This window comes from Ursus arctos, unplaced genomic scaffold (genome assembly GCF_023065955.2).
Source record: "Ursus arctos isolate Adak ecotype North America unplaced genomic scaffold, UrsArc2.0 scaffold_9, whole genome shotgun sequence".
Classification (NCBI taxonomy): domain Eukaryota; kingdom Metazoa; phylum Chordata; class Mammalia; order Carnivora; family Ursidae; genus Ursus; species Ursus arctos.
Window position 1 is genome coordinate 40,912,787 of NW_026623111.1, and position 19,420 is coordinate 40,932,206.

A 19,420-nucleotide genomic window follows, 5' to 3' on the forward strand; every position below is an offset into this window, starting at 1 on the left:
ATTTTTCTTAGCCTTGCATTATGGAAGGGAGAGTTTCTAAATTCTTCTGATCTGAACAGTTTAAGCAGGACTATAATAACCAACTGATATATGTTCATTTATTAATACAAAACTTGGGCCTAGCCTCTTTATCTAATTGTCTTATGGAGAATTTATTAGTAAGACAATTTTTTTAGTATTTGGCAAAGGGTATCAAAAAAATCATAGAATGTTGAGCTAGAGAGTAAGTCCAAAATTTTTCAGACTCAAAGTCCTCTTTTTACACTGAAAGAACTCATATCTAGAGAAATGAAGTGATTTCCCCTAAATTCACAGCTCATAGTAAAACAGCACTATAGGTTCACCTTCTCCTGTCTGAAAAATCAAAGGCTCTTAAAAACAAAAGTTATTTTTTTTAATGATTTATTTTATTTATTTATTTTAGAGGTGGGGCAGAGGGAGAGGGAGAGAATCTCATGCAGACTCCGTGCTGAGTGCAGGGCCTGACGGGAGGCTCAGTCTCACAACCCTGAGATCATGACCTGAGCCGAAATCAACAGGGTGATGCTTAACCAACTGAGCCCCCCAGGCGCCCCTCAGCGCCCAAACCTATTAAGTAGCAAAACCCGGCCTAAGCTAACATGAGGCTATATATCCCACTTAACGGGAATATTTATACATTTCACTAAAGAAATACCAATGTGTTTGACTATGGAAAGCTTTCCAATACCTCCACGGAGCTGTAAATGCCCAGCCTTTATACAATCTGGGGAATTCTGGATTATAAAACATATTTGGTCTTGACAGTTTGGGACAAGGTATCATAAACTCCTAGCAACAGCTATCAATTACCGAGCATTTGCTTTGCACCAGATATGGTCCTAAGATTTTAGATGCATTTTCATAATTTTAATTTGACAGATTCCATGCTGACCCCACCTCCTGTCTTTCCAGCTCACTCTTTCTAGTCCCCCAATTCCTCCAATCCATTGATCCTTCCCCCCTTTTTACCTGAGGCCCTAGCTTCTCTCCCTACCCAGCTTAAATTCTTTAATTATCATGTTGTAATTACTCACTTCAGAACCCCTGAAATCCCTGGCCCCTCTCGCTTTGTCACGCTTGCTTAGCAAAACCGCAAGCCTGGCAAAACCCACGCCTCTGCCTATCTCAGAACGGCTGAATGTGTCTCGTGAAAAACTCAACTGTGCTGACAGGCCTCATTTTGAGTTCACGATCATTAACTCTTAGGTGGCCCTTCAGGTTGCCTGCCATTTCACGGTGTGTTTCCAAGGTCCATTCACTCTCCTGTTCTTCTCGACAAGTTCATACTCCCTTCTCCCGACCTCCTCTTGGCTGGTCACTGTGCTTCCTACTTCTCTAAGAAATTAGAGAGAACCAGAAGCAAATGTCCACAGACTCCCACCCCCATATCCACCCACTACCAGCGTCTGCACCCACATCTCTGCCCTTTACCTGTTGCCATAGAATCCCTGTGCACCCACCCAGAGCCGATCCCTCTTGCTACCCAAGCACATCCTTCTGGCAGTGTTCTCTCCTCTTTCGGGCATCAGCAATGTTCACTCACCTGGACCATTATACAACTGGATCATCAGCACACAAACCTATTAGCCCCCCTGCAGCCACGTCCCTTCCCCAACCCCCACCAGTGATCCTTTAAAATAACGGTCAGACAGGCTCCCCATTTCACTGTGGGTGCTGATGTTAGCCTAAAGGTCCTAGCTGTTCTGCAGTCACTTCTCACCCTCCCAGCCACACTAGCGTCTCTGCTCTTCGCTCTCCAACATGCCTGCCGTACTCCTGCCCTCTGGCCTTTGTACTGTTTCTTCCCTTTGCCTAGAACATTTTGTCTCCTGATATCCACACGGTTTACTTCCACACTAACTTCAGAACTTTGTTCAAGCATCACCTTTTCAGTGAGGTTTACCCTGTCTACCTTTGTCTACACTACATAGAATTGCAACCCACTCCCACCTCCCAGATCCCCCAGCTCTGCCTTCAGAACTCATACCCTGCACTCCTGTTAGCACGGAGAACTCTAACATAGCATATACTGATTTCATCGTGTGGATGATGTTTCGTTTGCCTCCCACCCCTCTGCCCTTGCTAGACTGCAAGCGTCACAAAGACAAGGAGCATCATCCCATTCACTGAGGCATCCCGACGCCCACAACAATGCCGGGCACATAGTAGGTGTTTAGTACATGTTGAATGAATACAGTATTCTAGTAAACTTCACAATAACCTTAGGAGCGAGGTTTTACATTATCCTTATTTTATAGATGAAGAACCAGGCTGAGAGAGGTTTTAAAAATGTGCCCATGGTCACACCACAAAAAGGGGAGGGCGAGGAACCCAGTCTTTCTGACTCCATAGTCTGACTGCTAAATTGCCCTGCTATGTGGCCTTCCTACGTTGGGCCGGCCTCAGGGTTTGGAACACATGTTGAATTCCATCTGCCAAAAATAAACCACCATCCAGAGCCACCATCTTTTGTCCCCTTGGGGCACACGACTGTTGGTAGTTTTCAACCTAAGATCAAACGCTGCTCTATGGACTTCCATACTCCAGAAGATGCTAGGCCAAAAAACCAACCAACGGTACTGCTTTTCCTGCATTTCTGAATTCATTCATCCAATGTGTATTTCTTGAGCACCGACCTCCTGAGGCTGTACTGAGCACCGGTGACGGGGAAGCAATCAGGAGGCCGAGTTCCTCCCTTAAGCCACCAGGAGGGAAAAAATGCCACCATCATTTTTTGGAACTAAATCCACAGATGAGTGATGATCGTTCCTTTAACTCCATCAGAACTAATGGCCCTATCCTCAGCCCAGGAAGAGCCTCCGGTCTACCCCTGTCCTCAGGCCTCCATTCCCAGCAGAGTCAAAAAGGCAAGTCTGCGGGGGCCGGGCCCAGTGCGGCTACCAAGTCACGTGGTTGATAGCTTGCCCGTTCTGAACAGCCTGTGCTGGAATTCGGAAGGAAATTGCGTACTGCTCACGGTGAAGCTCAGTTTGGCTTCAGGGACTACTTTAATTAAATTAATTATCTCTAGAAGAAACACTTAGAGCTATTTAAGCCTAAACAATAGGTACTTGTTCTCCCTTCTAATAGGATCGCCCTGTGCAGAGTTCTCTTGGTGCACCGAGGACAATGCCACAAGCAGGTATTTGAGGAAGGCCCTCCCCTCCTGCACCCTCTCCTCCTTCCCCTTTGCTCTCTCTGCACCCACAGCGAAGGGGCTTTCAGAGAGGAGGGACGCAGAAGCTGGCAAGATGAAGCGTCCAGAACGTACATAAGTGTGCCCTGCGGCTTCCCTGACCTTCCACGCTCCTCTGCCTCTTGCATGTCAGTCGTGGACCCCGAGTCGCACAGCCTTGCCTGGATAGTCTGCGTTTCCAGGAAAAAATAGTAGCCCTCGTTGTTACCCTAAAGGGAAAGGTGTCACCCCTTTTCTCTTATGCCCTCCCTGCCTCATTTCCTCCTAATGTTTCCTTGTTTTTGAGAACTCCAGGTTGATTTTTATTTTTTTTAATGTATACCTGCCTCATTGCAAAAAAGAAAAAAAAGATTTGATTTGGCTCATTTGTTCCATTCTATCTGTTCCATTTAAAATTGCTGTGTAGGGGCGCCTGGGTGGCACAGCGGTTAAGCGTCTGCCTTCGGCTCAGGGCGTGATCCCGGTGTTCTGGGATCGAGCCCCACATCAGGCTCCTCCGCTATGAGTCTGCTTCTTCCTCTCCCACTCCCCCTGCTTGTGTTCCCTCTCTCGCTGGCTGTCTCTGTCTCTGTCGAATAAATAAATAAAATCTTTAAAAAAATAAAATAAAATAAAATAAAAATAAATTAAAAAAATAAAATAAAATTGCTGTGTAAGTTAGAAAAATAAGTCAACACCTCCCCCACCCCCCCATCTCACCCCTGTTCCTCACTTCCAGCAATGCCCTGCAACTTGTCACTAGATAAAGGAGAGCAGGGCTGGGGGGTTCCCTTACCCCCTCAAAATTTACTCTTCAGACCTGTGTATTATCTTTCAGTGTGCATCAGTCCTTTCGGGAAAAGCCTTGATACCATGCGCTTTTTTTTTTCATTACTGAAAGAGAGAATGTTTTTCTGTGCCGTGCTATGCCCTCGTCCCTGAGTCATCCCTCTGAGTTTGACTTTCCCTCAACAAAGCCGTAAATGGCCTCTGTTCTTTGGTGGCTCTCACAGTGCCCAATGGACATGGCACACAGCAGAGAGCCCTAAAGGCAGTCACTCTGACAGACTGATGGACAATGACGTTATTAAGGGCCATAGTGGCTGGGTTTGTTGGAATGAGTGCAAAATAAGGACCAGAACTTGTCGAATTAGCGTCACATAATGACGGTGTGCAACTGGCGTTGGAAGAAACAGCAACAGCCCAGGCCACAGGCAAAACAGGTCTCGTGCAGCTCTGACTAAGCCATCATTTAGCAAGTAGGACTTGGTAAATAGTGCTAACTCCACTAATAACCACAGCGATAGGTAATAGTGACACTCAGGATTATTTTAAATTTCCCTTTGGTATATTCTAATCACTACTAATGGGCAACAGAGAAAAGAAGGAAAACAGATCTATTTTATGTTACATAGGTATTTAAAGTAAAAAAGTTTCATTGTCATTAAAATCTCATGACTAATTGTTCATGTCTGTCCCTTGTGTTTTCTGGAATGACCCCAACTTCTAACCTATTTAGCAAAAACTTTCTCTGAACTCACAGTAAAATTCCAAATGTTTTTAATGTCATTTGCATACAGATAACAATCAAGGGAGTAGACCAAATTACAAATGGCCAGTTTTTAAAGTTTTTCTAGTCTGCGTTGGTACCATTTGCTTCATACCCTAACAATAATGACTAGAACACTACCCCCTTCCACAGGTAAGGAAGCAGAAATCTAGTAAAACTCAACAGTAAAAGTGAGCATGGTAGCAGATCACATTGAGACAAATCTTAATTCATGAGCTGCTAAACTTTAATTTAGGCCATGTGCTCTCTGTTTGCTAAGATTAACTATCTCAGGATATAGACAAGTTCCCATATTTGAAAACAAGTTCTGCATAAGAGAAAAGAGATGAGGTAAATATGTAAGACTGGTAATCACACTCTGCTTTCCACTTGTAAATGCCTAGTAAAGTTTACTCAGCACACACACACATTCTTAGATCAGGACATAAATTTGGATTAATGAAGACTAAGTTTCATCGTTTCATTCATTTGAAAAATGAAAAAAAAAAAAAAGACAAAACTTTCTACAATTCCAGGAAAGATTAGTCTGTGGTTGGAAAAAAGCATTGCACTCTTGTGACTACCCTTTAAACTCTATTTTGGGCAAACACAAAAAGGATAGAAATGTTGATGCTGTTTTTCTTTCCTGTGTTTTTTCTCATAGGACGTGGTCCTATGTGTGTGGTCTAAAGTCATGACCTGTCAGAGATTTACATATTTTCAAAGTAAACTCCAGCCTTTGTCTCATCTCTCTTCACATCACATAATACTATTACCTTTTATCAGCCACATCAGGGAAGTACACTACTTTATTTAAATCAAGGGTCAAGCCCAATACTCGAGTGTGTGAGAGATTTTTATGACAGTGTCTGTATTTCTTGTTTGGGCTACATTGGTAATCTACTGATGAGTTTCCTCACGGATGTCTGCTCAAAGATCCTATTGCCCTTCTTTTCATTCTGAAGGGGTTTGGAGACTATCATTAAACAGTGGCTGGTTAGGAGTGGCCAAGCTTCTCAAAGTAAGGAAGGAGGTAATGATGCCACGGACACACAGAGCAATGGGAGAAACAAGGCACATTTCCTAGGGTCAAAAGTTGTGGGGTAATGCCAGCTATATATATTAAAACAAATATGGCTACAAAATTTACTTATTCATTCAACAAATATTTCTTGAGCACTTACCATGGGTCAGGCAATGTTCTTGGTGCTGGGAATTTATAGTGCTGGGATTTAAATTGGCCAATGTCCCCAATTTCATGGGGCTGAAAATCGAATAGAAGACATACCAAATGACAAAAATATAAATATGATAAATGCAGACACTGCAAAGTGTCATCAAGGAAATACAAGTAGGGTAGCGACTGGCTAGAGGGGCTGATTCAGATTCAGTGGTTGGGAAAGGTTTCACTGATGAAGACGTTGGTGCTGAGGCCTGAATGACAAGAAAAGTTAGTCATTCTACTCAGAAAGACCACGTACCCAGCCTGGAAGTAGGTGAGACCAGGTGCTGGGAAGGAGGAACTGAAGGTGAAATGTAGGCCAGGACCAGATGACAGAGGAAGTTGGAAAACTCGTAAAGAGCAACAATTCTGGTAAGAACTGACAGAACGTAATGGAAGCTTAGACAAACATGAAAGCAATGATATGGGAAGAGACTCAAGGATGGAGGATGTATTTCTGAGCTAGTGTATGGGGAGTAGGGGAATGGAGGGGGAATGACAACTCCTGGGTTGTCTCGAGTATCTGAGTGAAAAGAGAAGCAACATACTGACATGGGAAAGAAGACTGAAGAAAGAATCGCTTTCACAGGGAGAAAACCAGGAGTCCTGCTTTGGCCATTTCAAGTGTGAAATGCCTTTGTTATTCAAGCAGAGAAATGTTAAATTGGCATCTGGCTATCTAACCTACAGTAAGGAAGGTTTTGAGAGCTCTCTGGGAGGGGTGAAAGGGATATGAGGTCCGGGAGGGTTTTATTTTGTTTAGAGATGGGAAGGGAAGAGAATGTTTGTATGCTGATGAAAAGACCCAGTAGTAAGAGAGAGCCAGTGCTGAACACTTAAGAGGGAAGTGAAGGTATGGCAAAGTAAGTTTGGACAGGAAGAGAACACAGGTATTAATATTTGACATTTGTGGGAATGAGCTAAAAATGAAATTAGCACGGTTGTAGGTTTTTCTCCAGCTGCATTCAGCGGCTAGGTGTAAGCACAGTTGGGGACAGCTATGTTTAAAACACACTGAGACTCCAGGGTGACTCTGACAGAGGGAGAGCAGATGAAGGAGCTGCTGTAATTACAAGGCAGCAGATGCTAATGACAGGCTCTGATAAGTTGAATTCCCCATGCAATACGAATGTTTATTAAATGTTTGATGAATAGCACAGATCTGAAATCAAGCTTAATCACCTCCTAGAAGAGCAAGTTTCTTCAGCGAGAGTCAGAGCGTCCTTGGCAGAATAGAGAAATCATCCTTTATGTCCAGGATTTCATTGCAACTTTTGTGGAGTGTCTAAAATCGCACCTGGCAATGAGTAACCACACAACGCGTGTTAGTTTCAGTTCCGCTTTCCAAGCAGGGGTTCTTTCCCTCCTTCAGTGACTCAACCACCATTTCTTCCATGCTCAGGCTGCGCCAGGCCCTGTACCAAGTGCTAGAGATAAAATAACAAGGCCAACAGGGACCTGCTCTGGCAGCATATCCGGCAACACAGATATCATACAAATAACTACACTTACTATTTAAGTTCGGTCATGATAAACACTATAAAGTGTTACACTTGCATAAAACAGAGATGTTGGGATTCAATTTTTTAAACTTTCAGTTAAACTTTTGTAAAAATGTTCAAAGAATCAGAAGTTTAACATTCTGATTTATCCTTTCCAAGTATGAAAAACACTAACTCAAGGTAAAAATCCAAAACTTAAGAAAAATCTATTCACACAGAAGAGGCCAACAGAGTTGGAAAACACTATTGCATTAATGCCAAAAATAAACCAAACTGGCCACTCTGCTAGATACAGAATGCATTTTTGAGAGTTGGGCTCAATGTTACAATTCCTTAAGAAATATTTTTTAAACTTGAACTTTAGGTCAGGCATTGTGCTAAGTGACGAAAGAGGGAAAAGCAGCCCCTGGCATGGGGAGGCTGGCTTGTTACCGTCAGCCAGGCCTTGGTGTACTCCTGTTGAACATACACTGAATCTCACACACCCGCACTGTTAGGCAAGGTCGCTCTGTGACCCTGAGGAAATGAGACAAACAGATAATGCCTCTTCATAATTTTGTCTAAGGATGGACCAAAAAAAAAAAAAAAAAAAAGCCACAGTGCAAAGCACACATTCCAAACATCCTCCCTCTCCCCCAATACTAGTCAGTGCTGCTTTTTACCGGTTATAGCTTTAACTCTGCTTCATTCTTCCCACCTTCTAAAACAGATCCAATCATAAAATTATCTCACTTCCCGAGAGAATCTAAATCCAGAGCAAACTCTTGCTTCCCTGAACCCTTCCAAATCACCTAAGTCCGAATCCTATAATAAAGTCCTTTCAGTGCTGTCTGAAATACCTGATTCCCCACTGAATGTCCTCTGGTTTCAACAAGCAACAAACCCCATTTTGTCCAAATCCTACTCGTGCTGGTGGTTTTTGGTTGGGTGGCATTATCAGCGGAACATATGCATTATATTATTTGTCACAGCTATTTCTTGAAACAGGTGGTATTATAAATCTATTTTACACACGGGACACAGAGCTGTCAGGTAACATCCCCAAGGTCACACAGCTACAAAGTGATGTCAGAATTAGATTCCAGGTTTGATTCCAGAGATTCCTTGATAAGTTCCCAGATAATTATCCAAAATTGTTAGAAAGCTAGTCTTTCAGTTAAAAGGCAAAACCATTTTTCTACACCTCCCTTCCTTCTGTCTTACCTATTATCTGGTCTTACTGCTAGAATAATGAGTTGTTGAACTAAGGAATTATGACCTGTTAGCTTTACAAGTTAAGACATTAACAATGGAACTTGTTTGGCTGGTTTCAGGGTCAGAATGAAGATTATCAATGACAGATTGATCAGATCCACTCATTTTCCAAAAAATCCTTCAGTAGCTTCAGGTTGGAATTAAAATTTCAGCATGATACACATGTCCCTTCTTCCTTTTCTGGCCTTCCCTTGATGCTTCCTGATAATTTATTCATTTAACATAGAATTACTACATACCAGACCATTTTCCCCTATTTTCCCCTGTTTGTCATGGAGAACCCACTTCTGTTGTTGGCAGTGTGTGTCTGTCATTGATACAATGCTGTATTAGTTCCAGGGGCACAATGTAGTGATTCCACAACTCTGTCTGCGATGCTATTTTTTTGTTGTTGTTTTTTGGGTTTTTTTTAAGATTTTATTTGAGAGAGACAGCCAGCGAGAGAGGGAACACAAGCAGGGGGAGTGGGAGAGGAAGAAGCAGGCTCCCAGCGGAAGAGCCTGACGTGGGGCTGGATCCCAGAACTCTGGGATCACGGCCTGAGCTGAAGGCAGACACTTAATGACTGAGCCACCCAGGCGCCCCAGTCTGCGATGCTACGTTGTTCGCAAGTGTAGCTACCATCTGTCACCATACAACATCACTACAATACCACTGACTTCATCTTATGTGCTGGATCTTTCATTGAAGTGACTTAAACATTCCTTAACTGGAAGCCTGTACCTCCCACTACCCTTCACCCATTTTGCCCATCCCCCCACCTCCATCCCCTCTGGCAACTATTTGTTCCCTGTATTCCCAGTCCATTCCCAATGTCCGTGTATTCCCAATGTCCATTAAGTTTCGAATGATCCTTCAAAATCACCTTTATTCTCTCTCCTGCAGACTTCCCTGAACTTCCCACCCAATACAAAATGGGCTGCTCTTGGGTAGCCCCGCAATGCCATGCCATTCCCTTGGCTGTTATCCGATCACATTACATGCTTACTCCTCCAGCCTCAACTCTTCAAAGCAGAGGGATGTGATTTCCTTTAATATCTGCTGCCCTTGCTACAATGTCTGGGGACGGGCCAAGCTTAATACATTGTTTGAACCCTTTCTCCACCAAACCAATTTAAAGTATGACTCTATTAAGGAGAACAATTCAATTTCATTAGCAACATATTTCTAGCTCTGTTACCTGCGAACCTACATTTATCGTTTAGTAACTGTGAATTAGCCACGGTGAGGGGCAATTGGTTTTCAGACTACTTTCCGTACGTCTACTGTAGTTGGATTTTTTTTTTTTTTATCTCACTCAGGAAGGGAAGTTCAACAGGTGTTTCAGTTACAGCAGGGTCATCTCTTAGAAGCACCCTTCGATATTTTTTTTTTAATGTACTTTAAGATTTCATTTATCTGAGAGAGAGAGCGCGAGAGCACATAAGGGGAGAAGGAGACAGAGGGAGAAGGAGAAACAGACTCCCAGCTGAGAAGGGAGTAGGACTCGAGGCTCAATCCCAGGACCCTGGGATCATGACCTGAGCTGAAGGCAGATGTTTAACCAACTAAGCCACCCTCAATACACTTTTTTAAAGGATGTCTTCATCTGCTATTCCAGGCCACAACTTACATGATTTGGGGACACTGTAATAATAAATCTCTCTGGTAACTAGTAGGAAAAGAAATACTAATAACAAAACCAAACTTCACAATATAAGGATTACTTTATGGAAGCAAACTAAAGAGAATGAAAACTAGTAACTTTTGTCCCTTCTGAATTTTGAACTGATGCAAAAAAAAAAAAAAAGATGATGAAGGTATTCTTTAGAGCTGAAGCTATAGTTGTTGGAAGTAACAAAGTCATACAGGTAGTGTGAGATAACTGAGACAACTTGTACCATCTACTTAAGTGTAATGGACAGTCCTATGAGGAAAAGTATACTAACAGGGCAGCTTTTAAAAGCAGATTTAACATATTGAGCTGGACGCCTTTGCTTTAAGAAAAAAGATTCAGTAATCACCTATTTTTAAATTGTTAAAATTGGAGTTAAAGAAAACACGCTTAAGGAGGCATTAAGATGACAATAATACACTTGTAAAGTTTGTTTCCCTCTTTTGTTATTGAGAAACAGAGACCTTCGAAAGGCAACTCTGTGAGTAGATGGATTCACTGAAATAGTAAATTCCACCTTATCTGAGTTATTTTTGACATTCCCTCAGATTTGTTTTCAACTTCAACAATTGTATCTGGCAGTTTCAAGAAGTTCAAAGCCTTAAACCTTTTCATGTTGAAGAAAGCAAAATAAGCATTTTCTCAAAACAAACATGAAAATAAAACTCAAATTCTGAAATCTAAATGTTATCTCAAGGCAGAACTACTACCATCTCTGGTCAACGCTTGAATTATTTTAAAAAAATCATTTTTTACCTTATTCTGTCTGTTTTAAACTATTTCAGTATTCCCCCCATTAATTTAGATATCACCCAAAAGCATACTTTGAACAAATTTTAACATACTATTTAAGTATCTAGGTTTCAACATTGCCAGCTTCTGTACTTCATCTTCCTTAAAACATTCTCCAGTTGATTTTGAATGATTTAATATATTTCATTTGTGGTCTTAATACAAATTCATTCCAAAAATGCAATTTTGATGAGTAAATCAGTAGCTTAATGGAGGAATCACAGAGATAACCAAGAAATTCAAGTTAACCCATCATGTCTGAAAATGCAGTATTCAGTTATAACACATTGAAGCACAGTGATAGGGGCTCCATACTGCTGGAAGAAGACAGTTAAGAAAGACAACTGTCAGAGTTCAGTAATCCTACAATATCAAAAGGCTGTATCTACACCAATGGCCGCTTCTTCAAGAAGAGAACTCCAAACTATGTTAAGTTTCTGAGAGTGCTCCAAACATTCAGAGGAAAAGCATTCATAAAAGTCTTTAAAATTCTGTGATTTTTAAAGTTTACAGTTTTATCAAAAATGTATCTAAAACTTATACTTTTTTAAAGATTTTATTTATTCATTTGACAGAGAGACAGCCAGTGAGAGAGGGAACACAAGCAGGGGGAGTGGGAGAGGAAGAAGCAGGCTTCCAGCAGAGGAGCCTGATGTGGGGCTCGATCCCAGAACGCCAGGATCACGCCCTGAGCTGAAGGCAGACGCTTAACGACTGAGCCACCCAGGCGCCCCTAAAACTTATACTTTTTTTAAACTGCTAAATTTCCAAACTACGCAAGAACAAGTTCTTAAGTCAGTGATTCTGGTTAAAGGGCTTTCTGTCAGTTAATACAATTTTAGACACGGTTAACTTCCTGCAACTTAACAGTTAACACACTTTAAATTCATATGATACATAATTTTCTTCTGCAATCTCGGCCTAGAGCCATAATGCTATTATTACTGATGCCAATAACTAAAACTGGGCCTTTCCTGTCATTTCTCAGGCACCTGCCTGTCAATTATCCTCAACTGGCAGCCCGCTGGACAGCCGGCTCCTTGAGCATAGAGTTCTTAGTTCCAACATTTCCATTCATTACATCAGCCAGCCACTATTTCCTCCACAACCCTTTCAAATGCCTTGTAACTTCACAGAACTTCCCAAAGGATAAAATGGTTCAAAGAACGACAAACTGAGGTTGAATAATACTAATCTCTAGTGAATATTAATTGTCAAACATTCCATTTTTATATTGTCACTCATTATCGAGACTGTTGATTTCTATCCATGCGGATGTAGAACTGGAGCGGCAAGTCTGTGGGGAACTGGTTTACTACAATGATGCCCAGACCACACTTCATTATCCCCACGCATTTGTTACATAAGGGAACACTACATGGAGTTTATGCGCACAATCTATGGAAAATGTAAAGTCGGGCGCACTGAAATTCATGTTGCTACACATTACAGTTAGCTCTCAGTTTAAAATAAAAAGGGAAATTAATGGTAAGGAAACAGGATATAGTTAAGTTAGCATTACAATATTCACTGTTTGCTTGGAAAATGCAATGAGAACACACACATACAAATCAGTATTTGTAGACCTGCCTTTGTAATTTAAAATGTTAATGAAATGTAAATTTTTTCAATACAAAATTCATGAATGTTCATCTCTAGGCTACATTGTGTCCAACCTTGTTGGAGTCCTTTTTTCATTTTATTAGTACCGAAAGTCCCTCATTGTCCATTTCTCTTCCATCTCACCACCACCAAAGAAAATACACTTGACAATCACAATCGGAATGGTGGCAGTAAAACATAAAATAATTTTAATTTAGAAAACAACACACCCCTTGCATTTTTTGTAACAAAATCAAGTTTTTGGGTTCCAAGCTATTCATCATGAAGAGAATGTGTTTAATTTGATGTGAAGTTGGCTACCCAGCAGTCTAGTCAGGCCGTAGAATGTTTAACTCAGGCCCTGGTAGGCTGCCAGCCATTCTAAATGTTTTCACACGGACCAGCAATAAATAATTAAACATCTAAGTCACAGTTCTCAGGTTGGGCAGTAGATAGAGCTAAATTTTCTCATTTCTGGAGATAAGAAATTTGGGGAATTTTTTGGTCCAACAATTCACTTTAGGTGATACTCTTTCAAATGCTTTCTGGAAGTAAAATAATTACTTTCAGGATTTTTTTTAATCGCTAAGTTTGCAAAAAAGACTCTATTTATAGCATTTATTGCAGGAAAGACCCCACATTTGTGAACTAGAGATCATACAGCTGGGGTTTTAGTCCTGGTACTGTCACTAACCACCTAGGAGTGCAGACAAGTGACAAACTTCCTAGGTCGTTGTAAGGTTAGTATGGGAAGGGAAGGTATCTTATCGTAACCAGAACATTTTTCAAAATATACATGCTCTCCTTTCCTCTCCTCCCAATTCTAATGTGGGTGGGGGTATAATCATGTATATTTGAAAAAACAAAAACACTCCCCAGTTGATTCTAATGCATATTCCCATAGGACACCTTCGGGGTTCTTCCAGCTTTGAAATCCCACATTTTTAAACAATAGATGTGGGGATGGCTAAAGAGCAAGACCCACTACCGACAGAATTGGAAAAGAAGGTAAGTGCTTTTCTACACACATCCTTTCTTCCAAGCTCTTTTTCCATCCTGTCAATGATTTTGATAGTATTTACAAGCATGCCATGCATTTATAAATAACCTAACTCATCTTTGCCCTAAGCAGTATACAGAACAAATACTAGTCATTCAAGCCAGAGTGGCTGAGTTCTTACACTTGCATTCCTTTACAAACCTACCTTCCAGCAGGTAGTAGCATATTACACACACAAGACTATGAAGAGCTGGTTTATCAGCTTATAAATCTTAGAATATTTCTGGTAAATTTTACCTATATGTGGAAAATAATTTCACAAAGTTTACCTCTTCAGGTCAGGCTGTCCAAGTATATGAATTCTGAAGTTTAAAGTAATGTAAAAGTCACTTTTAATGGATTAATACCAATTTGGGGGGGGGGGGCTCTCTATACATAATACAAAAATACTGTTTCTCACTACCTTTCACTTATAATTAATTCTTACCCATTTTCCTCACTCTTATTCTCAATATTAGGATTATAGCATGGAAGAATGGTAGCATTAATATAGAAACCACTGACAAAGACAGATTTGCCAGACGGAAGATAGAAATTCATCCCTGTGTTTTTCAACTTTAGTCTTTAAGCTATAGGTAATTAATTTTAAAAGCTTTAAAAATATTACAGGGGGGAAAAAACACCCAGAAATATGGGTATACCAGGACTTTGGAATGTAAGACAAAAATTCTTACCAGATTTAGTTTGGAAATTGCAATTTTATATATGAAGCACAGTAGTTGACAAGTATCTTTTGGGAAAAACATCTAATGAAAAGGTACTATAAATACAGGAATTAAGGATTTCCTTCTCAGATGTTTTTTATAAATTTCGTATTTCCCACTGGTAGCAGAATACCTTTGGAACTTATGCTTCTTGCCCAGATCATTCAACATTAAAGAACTACTAGAGTTTTTACTGATATAATTGTTTTGACAGAAACAGTCATTTCTTGTCTCCAAATAATGAAGGCTTGTCCTTTTAACACGAGATACTTCCCTTGTGATCAATTTTAAATTTGCTCAGACTTGTGCAGCAACTTTTCTTTATAGTTTCCATTTCTAATTTAGAATGTCTAAAATTTTTTCAAGTTATATCAGTGCAGTATTTGTGCTGATTAAAAAACAAAGCCATATGCATCAATAGCAGCAACTGCCAGAATAATGTAAACCACTGAAAGTGTCTGTTTGGTAGTGCCACAAAGGTAGGTACTGCCACCGAAGCAATCACGTCACTGGGTCAAGGCCTGTGTACTTGCATTCTCCTTCCACTCAGACAGAATATGTGAGTTTTACAGTGAAGAGTCTTTGAAGTCTAGAATAGGATACCAAGTAAGGAGCATATAACTAAAATCTTCAATTTGAAAATCTAGTTAACATCCTTCGCACCTAGTGACATTACCAATAACAAATTTGAATATGCTAATCCTCACAACCAAAAGAACTGGTTCATCCCTAGGGCTTCCTTTAAGGAACATGACCACATAAGGTCATAAGGCATAGAAACCATAGCCTCAGTCACGCCCTGGGAAGAATTCAAAAGGAGATTTGGGGGTGAGAGAGAACCATGTCTTTGCCACCCGAGAAAAGAGTTTCTCACTTTTTTAAGGGCTCCATGTTAGTCAATGAGGTCATCTATGGTATGCAGCCTGGGCTCCAAAAAGTGGGTGGTCTTTGCAGAGGGAGGTGCTCACTCACTCTACCTCTGGCCAGAGCCAGTTCCTGCAGCTGGACCGAAGGCAGCCCACAGACTACACTCGGCACATTTCTTCATTTCTCACTTGAGTGCCCTTCTTTAGTTCCCTTTCAACTGCCCACTTTATATCGGCTTCATTACACCACCGCTCCATTTGTAATGTAAATTGGGAAACTCGGGGAAGTTTTTCTTTTGGCCTTGTCTACGGAAGAATACGGAGAGGTATTCAAAACGTATTAACACAAATCAATGGCACCAATAAAAGCAAAATCTCCTTAGCAACATAATCTTGATTGCAAAAGGAGAACTGAGAGCATTTAGCAGAACAGTGGCCCACATGGAATACGCATTTGTCTGGAAGAATCCAGCACAAAGCCTAAAAGAGAGATTTTGAAAAAATCCAAAATTAACTCACAGGGAACAGTTACTCTTTTTTTCAAAAGTACACAATTGGCTACATTAAATCTATCGTGTGCTTTTGGCTCAGCAACATTGTATCACACCACTTTGCAAACTGAAATTACAACACCCTGCATGCTTCACATGAGTTACAGGGTGTTTTTTGTTTGTTTTGTTTTTTGAGGTTTTTTTTTTTTCTTCCTTGATTTCTTTAGTAAAGCAAACAAAAAAGTCTCAAGAAATATTCATCTCACACACAATGCAAAGAAAATTGAATGGCTATCTAACAATATCTAAGACTGTAGGTACAAAAGGTTGGGCTATCTTTTTTAGGCTTTCTGTGCTGGGTTCTAAGATAGTAACGCCTGCCAGCAGTAATGGCATTTTTGCTTAGGTCTCCATTTGTGAAAAAGGAAACTGAATACACTTCTGAGAACTCTCATATTTTTCTCGTCAGAATGGAAAAAAGAAGTGAATGAAAGAACAGGAATTCAGAAAAAAAGGAATCAATTCTTTTAAAACTACAATATTGAGATGATTTGAGGAAACAATCCACAAACACAAAATTTCCCTCTTAATTTTTAAATGTTTCAAACAGAATTGTCCTTTTGCATTTTAACTAAAGCAATCCAGGTGATGGGGGTGAAAGCATCTTTACTGCCTAACATAAACGGAGTTACAATTTGTCTTAGAATGAAGTGTGTGCATGTGTGTGCATGCACGTACATGTATTTTTTGCCAATATGTGGAATATTTCTTAAAGGTTTGCACTAAAATCTGGGTCAATCAAGTAAAACAAAAAGTAAAAGTGTGTATGACAAGTAGTTATTTGAAACAATACAACAGATAAATGTTAAATACTGCTAAATATGTGTATTTACAGGGTTAGTGATTAAAATTATTTCTGCCTCCCCTGAAAGCTTAAAAACCAATGCTAAACCTAAATAAGATAATTGAGAACCCTATTGAAAAAGCTGTATTGGCTTTTAAAATTTAGGGACAACTTAAATAAGATCTTTGGAGAAAAAAAGATATAAGTTGTACCTTTTTTCTATTTTTCCTAACTATGTGCAAGTTTAATGAACACATAAATCCAAAAGTTTATTACGTATGGTCCCTAAACTCATATTCATAATGTTAATTATTTTATTCCCAGATGTTTGTACAGATCATATCTACAGAAGAAGTATTTGTGTGTGTATTCATTCATGTGGTCTTTCGACATCATCAGTTTGGCCAATTTCTTTTAAAGTGATTTGATCTCTAAGTACCAGGCTCTCTTTTCCAACTTCACCTAAATTGGTTTAAAATTTTATTTAATATATAGTCTTTAAAGACCAAATGCTGTAAGTTAGCCCACATTTTAAGCACAGAATCGTGTACTGAAGTCACACATTACAAGCAACTCACTTAACAACAAAAACTCAACTAGCCAAAACAAAGCAAGCAAGCAAAGTAAAAAAAAAAAAAAAAAAAAAAAAAGTCCCCTAGTTCAAATTAGAAATCCGTTTCAATTAAGATTTGATTTTATAAGACTAAATATACTGCAAACGTGAGACCAAAAACCACACCACCTTAAATATAATCCAGCTACGTATTTCTTCACAATTATGAAGGCCAACAAATTTTTATCTACTCCCCACCCAAAAGAATCTTGTTTTAACACAAATAGATGTTTGACAATGGTGTTTCTTAATAATGAAAGAAAAATATGATATATATATACCTTTAAAATTCAACTGTGTATTTTACCAAAGTTATTTTCATTTTTTTAAAATGTTACTAGACTTACCTGAATGTAACTAGAATTACCTGAAAACATTATAGGGACCCTGATCTTGGGTCTGTACAACTGCTCACCCACAAGTTTCTGATTATTTTATTTGAAAACTACTCCATGCTTATAAGGATATAGGAATAAATTCCTAAAATCCTCTTAGTGTTTTTTAAAAAACTGTCACACTTACATTATAAACGATAAATAAAAGAATATTTTATTCAAGGTAGCCTCCTCTTCTCAAAGGACATGATAGCAGAGGAAAACACTATCTAGAACAATATTTTTTCTTTAAAAAAAAATAAGTTCCATTGTAATACATAAAGAATATATAAAAGGAAGCATAAAGCTCTGTGCAATTCCCCACCATTGCATAATTTTGCCCCTTGTAAACCAAAGTGTAGGATAACAATGTAGTGACTTCTCTGAGCCAGCAGATTTCAGCACACTGCTTTCCAATCATGTCTACCTTGCTTCTACTGCCAGCTTCATAATGCTTAACTCTTCTGAGGACAAAATGTCATTCATTAGCTCCAACAAATGTAAAAAGAAATAGAGACTTTAAAAGAGCTTTGATAATTTCAGTTAAAACAAACTCCTGTTTATGAAGACTTCATGGCAATGCAATGAGATTATTATAATTGCCTAATTAAATAAGCCGCTACTAGAAGAGAAAGAAGGAAGTGGTCTTTTATTAGTGCAAAAGGTTTCTTGAGGGAATAGAATGCTAGTTCCTTCTAGAACATTTTAAATTTGTATAGTATTTATGTCAAGAAAGAACTAGAACCAGTTATACTAAATTACGAACCAGCAGGAGATATAACAGGAGAGGAAATCTGCAGTTTGAGAATGTATTACAGTCCAAGAGAGTAGCCAAAACACTGATCTGTTACTTGTCTTCTCTTAAAGGCTGGCTGACTTTCTTTAAAAATAGGCACAACAATTTTGGCTTATCTGCCAAAATTAAGAATGCCTGGTATGGTTAGTTTATTGAAATATTTCTGAGATAACAAGCTGAGAAAGCGATATACGATATCTATCCTTCATAAAGAGAAAAAAAGTTAACTCTCAAATTCAGAGCACCATATTTATGAAGTAGAGATGTTATTTAAGGGGGGGGGGGCGTGATTTTGCTTAAGTATCTGAAATGTAACTATATCTTAAAGGGTCTTGTTAGAAAGAAACTTTTCTCAAGTATTATATTTAAAGTCTATGTGATTTTTAATCATGCAAATCATTACTATAAATATATATAGGGAGTACTCGCTTTAATTTTAAATGCAAAATTTGGGGGCGCCTGGGTGGCTCAGTCGTTGAGCGTCTGCCTTTGGCTCAGGGTGCGATCCCGGATCCCTGGGATCGAGCCCCACATCAGGCTCCTCCACTGGGAGCCTGCTTCTTCCTCTCCCACTCCCTCTGCTTGTGTTCCCTCTCTCGCTGGCTGTCTCTCCCTCTGTCAAATAAATAAATAAAATCTTTTTTAAAAAATGCAAAATTTGATAGTAACTCCGGTTTCTGCTGACTCTGTAAATAAGTCAAAAAAGCTACTCATTCATTTCTACTTTTATATAGGACTTAGTAACAGCAAAACAAATGACTTAAAAATATGAGGTAGTCATAGTATCTTCCTTTCATGGAAAAAGATAAATGCAAAGAAGCTAAGTCATTTGATGATTCTGCAGAACATCAGAAATAACTTCAATATCAGGATTAGCATTCTGAATTTCTATTTTCGGTAT